Source organism: Carcharhinus amblyrhynchos, unplaced genomic scaffold (assembly GCF_965287045.1).
Source record: "Carcharhinus amblyrhynchos unplaced genomic scaffold, sCarAmb.v2.hapA scaffold_65, whole genome shotgun sequence".
NCBI classification, from domain to species: Eukaryota; Metazoa; Chordata; class Chondrichthyes; order Carcharhiniformes; family Carcharhinidae; genus Carcharhinus; species Carcharhinus amblyrhynchos.
This window is the reverse complement of record NW_027649805.1, coordinates 481882-486419: the sequence shown is the minus strand read 5'-3', so window position 1 is coordinate 486419 and position 4538 is coordinate 481882. Positions and strand designations below refer to the sequence as shown.

The 4538-nt window shown below is 44.5% G+C and overlaps 1 pseudogene; it reads left to right on the top strand.

Moving 5' to 3' along the window:
- The first annotated feature begins 215 nt into the window (after positions 1 to 215).
- Positions 216 to 2685, top strand: LOC145337708 (uncharacterized; annotated as a pseudogene).
- The last annotated feature ends 1853 nt before the right edge of the window (positions 2686 to 4538 follow it).

Here is a 4538-nt window from a genome sequence, read left to right as displayed (position 1 = left end):
GGAATTTATTAAGAAGGGTGGCCTGAATGGGCAGAATCTTGTGGCAATACTGAGACGGGACTGGGATCCCGAGGGCAGAAATACCGGGATGATCTGAGCAAAGTTCAGGGAAAACGGGCAGACAAAAGTGAGAAAGAAATTGCCATTGTGAGCTGCTTAGAACAGCTGCTAGGAACAGAAAAGGAATTAAACACAGTTCGTAAGGAACTGGAGGAATGGAAGCGAGCACAGGAGGAAAAGGAGAGAAGATTAAGAAACTACAGGAACAGCAGCAGGAGAGGATAGAACAACTAAGAACCGAAAAGGGCAGAGAGATAGATGAATTACAGAGAACCAACCAGGCAAATCTGGGCAATTTCCAAACCCAGTATGAGAGAGCCTACCCAGATGCCCAGCGTGCTGTCTTGGCCAGCGGTGAAGCCGAGCAGGCAGTAACACGATCAGAAGCTCAGGGCACTGATCTGCAGGCGGCAATAAAAGTGCTACATCAAACCAGTAAAGAGAGACAGGCAACCCCTGACCACTCCAAATACCAGCCAGAAATTTCACAGCTGGAATCCCTACTATCGGTTCAGAATGGATTTATTTGTACCTTCAGGGCAGTCGAGGAGATAGAGGATGCGGATTGGGGAGAGTTAAAGGAGAATGCTACGCTGTAAGTTATGTGAACCGAGGATTAGGATCAACCACCATCTTTCCCAGGGGAAATCATACCCACTGCGCCCCCAGATTCACCCGCAGTACCAATGCACCCAGTGAGGACTGAACATTAGGTAGCAGAGTCTCAGGGCCCAGCTATTATATATATGAGGGGAGAGAGGAATCACCACCACAGAGAGGTAAACACCACTTTACATGGCAGGGAGAAATAGAGGGACATATTTTAACTGCGGGCAGCCAGGACACTTTGCCCGAGATGATAGGAGACCCCCCCCCCCACCACATACACAGTCCCCAAGACCACCAAATCCTACAGCTTCACTCACTCACACACACAGCAATCCCACCACCATAACTGAAGCAGGAAAGTTGTTTATCGGCAGCCTGAACTTCAACACAGATGAGCAGTCCCTGGAAGAGGTTTTCTCCAAGTACTGGCAGATCTCGGAGGTGAAAATGATTAAAAACAAAGACACCAGGGTGTCCCCGGTTTCAGCTTCATCACCTTCAAAAATCCAGAGCAAGCCAGGGACGCGCTGCAAGCAATGAACAAAAAAGCCCTCAATAGGCACTCGATCCGGATGGGTTATGCCAAGAAAAGGTCTGGAGGTGGCCATGGGTATGGCTGAGATGGCTATAGCAACGGCTACAGGAACAGTGGCCACAGGAGACAAGCAGGAAGTGGCTATTGGGATAGTAACAGGACAATGCCTATAGTGGTGGAGGCAGATTGACACCAGGATTGGAGGCATAGTGAACAGTGAGGAAGGTTATTTCCAATTGCAGCAGGATCTTGATCAATTGGGCCAGTGGGCTGACAAATGGCAGATGGAGTTTAATTTAGACAGATGATAGGTGATGCACTTTGATAGATTGAACCAGGGCAGGACTTACTCAGTTAATGGTAGGGCACTGGGGAGAGTTACAGAACAAAGAGATCTAGGGGTACATGTTCATAGCTCCTTGAAAGTGGAGTCACAGGTGGACAGAGTGGTGAAGAAGGCATTCGGCATGCTTGGTTTCATTGGTCAGAACATTGGATACAGGAGTTGGGACATAGAACATAGAACATAGAACATTACAGCGCAGAACAGGCCCTTCGGCCCACGATGTTGCGCCGACCAGTTACAAAAACAATGACCCACTAGCCTATACCAATCCCTTTTCGTCCATAAACCTATCCAGAGATCTCTTAAACGCCCCCAAACTAGACGCATTTACAACTGCAGCAGGCAGGGCATTCCAATCCCTCACCACCCGCTGGGTAAAGAACCTACCCCTGACATCCGTCCTGTAGCTACCCCCCCTTAACGTCTTGTTGAAGTTGTACAAGACATTGGTAAGGCCACACTTGGAATACTATGTACAGTTCTGGTCACCCTATTATAGAAAGGATATTATTAAACTAGAAAGAGTGTAGAAAAGGTTTACTAGGATGCTACCGGGACTTGATGGATTGAGTTATAAGGAGAGGCCGAATAGACTGGGGCTTTTTCTCTGGAGTGTAGGAGGCTGAGGGGTGATCTTATAGAGGTCTGTAAAATAATGAGGGACACAGATCAGCTAGATAGTCAATATCTTTTCCCAAAGGTAGGGGAATCTAAAACTAGAGGGCAGAGGTTTAAGGTGAGAGGGGAGAGATACAAAAGTGTCCAGAGGGGCAATTTTTTCACACAGAGGGTGGTGAGTGTCTGGGACGAGCTGCCACTTATTCCACACAAGTGGAAGGAGTAGAGGCAGGTACAATTTTAACTTTTAAAAAGCATTTAGACAGTTACATGGGTATGATGGGTATAGAGGGATATGGGCCAAATGTGGGCAATTGGGATTGGGTTAGTGGTTTTAAAAAAAGGATGGCATGGACAAGTTGGGTGGAAGGGCCCGTTTCCATGCTGTAAAGCTCTATGAGGCCAGTGTGATACAGGAGACCGGGATAGCTATTCAGGTGGGTACAAGGGCCAAGGTGGATACTACTACGGTGATGGTGGTGGTTCTGGAAGTCACTCATACAGAGACTATGACTGACCAAAGCAAGAGAAGCATTCCTACCAGATTCAGGATCAACATCCCACCTCATTCCTAAAATAGCTCCTGGAACTGCAGAAAACAGTAGCTGATGAGTTTTGAATTGTCCGTTATGTTAAAATGCTAGAAAACCATTTTCACCACAAATAATCTTGTTGTCCAGCTGTTGACTCAGCTGACTCATTATGAGGACTGAATATTCAATTTTTTAAAAAGTTGTGTGGCTTTTAATGAATTTAAATGTCTTCACTTGGAAAATTGGCATGGAATGTCTGTCCAGGGAGTGAGACTGCAAGTTGAATACTGCCAGTAATGTACCCAGTTATTTTTGAGTCATTTTCCTTGCCACTGAAAAGTAATGAAAGATCCCCGACACAGCAGTTTCCTCCTTTAACTTATTACAAGACTCTTTGAAAGCAAACTGATGGTCTTTTATTTTAAAACTAATTTTTTGAAAACTGTATATCGATTTTTAAAAATCAAATTTAATTTGTTGTACTTTCATTAGCTGGTACCGTCCTTTAACTTTGGAATCAAATCTTTTGCCAGTGGGTTATCTGAATATAATGCAGTGTCAAAAAAAAAGTGGGGAAGAGCAGGGTGGGGGGCATGGACAGTTTAAACACACATATACACATCAAATATTAGATGCGATAACAGCAGAAATTTTATGATCACCTCAGGACAACGACAAAGATGCAACCTATGGTCTACCTGGTTAATCATTGAGATAAGCATGCAGGACCCCTCCAGAGCAAGATGAACCTTTCATATCCCGGATATTTGTGGGTTGATACAATGATAAGACATGGGGTCCGCCCTCAAATCACAGTCCCCTCAAATTCATTAGCACAATGTTTATAGAGAACCCACCGGATTACACTTTGCACTAATGGACAATAATAGACAATACTTATTGTAATGTTTTTTAATGTTTGGTTGTTTGTAATTGGCTTATTATAATGGTTTTGTTTTAAAATGTGTGGTTATTTGTAATTCATGGTTAACAGCAGAATGTTTGCCATCTGTAGCTTCTGGAATATAAATATGTTGTAGGGATGTGTTATTACTGTACATGACAATAACCTGGAGCGACTGGAGAATTCCTGACGGATATTGGTCCTGGGTCTGTGATCCAACACGCTTCATGTTCAGGATCAACAGGAAGAACTGTGGCCAAACAGGCTACCTAAAGTGGAGATTTGCAGAGCATGCTGGGATAATTGGACAAGCACTGAAACAGCAGGCTGCAGCTTCATAGACAGAAGTAAACAGGCTGCAGCTCAAACAACTGAATACACAGGAAATAGGCCATCCCAAAGGCTCTCTGGTCAGACTTGTTTACCAGACAATAAGCCTTAACCCCTTATTTGGGAGGGAGGTCTGTGACCTACGTGCCCCAGCACCTAATCGGACTCTTATCGGTCAGGGTGATCGAGCCCTGACCAACCGATTGACAAGAATCAAAAGACTGCCCAAAAAGGACACAAAAGCAAGAAGGGATAAAAGGTGCTGGACAACAGAAACTCTCTCTCTCTGACTCCACAAACGAGCTACAACAATGGTGACCGTCAGCAGCAACAAGCAACACAAGAACAGCCAGCACACCCGAAAAGGAAGGAAAACCAGAATAACAGACCAGACCAAAGGACCAGACTATGCAGAGGACTACAGAGTTTGCCAATATTTGCCTGGGTACTTGCCAGTCACACAAAAGTTCAGTCAAGGTCTAGAATTGGATTTGAAATTTAGTATTTCTGTAAGGTAACTTATTGTTGATTGGGTGGGTAATTATTGATTGTGTGTCTAAATAAATGTTGTTGTATTAACAAGAAGTCTACTCTCAATTCTTT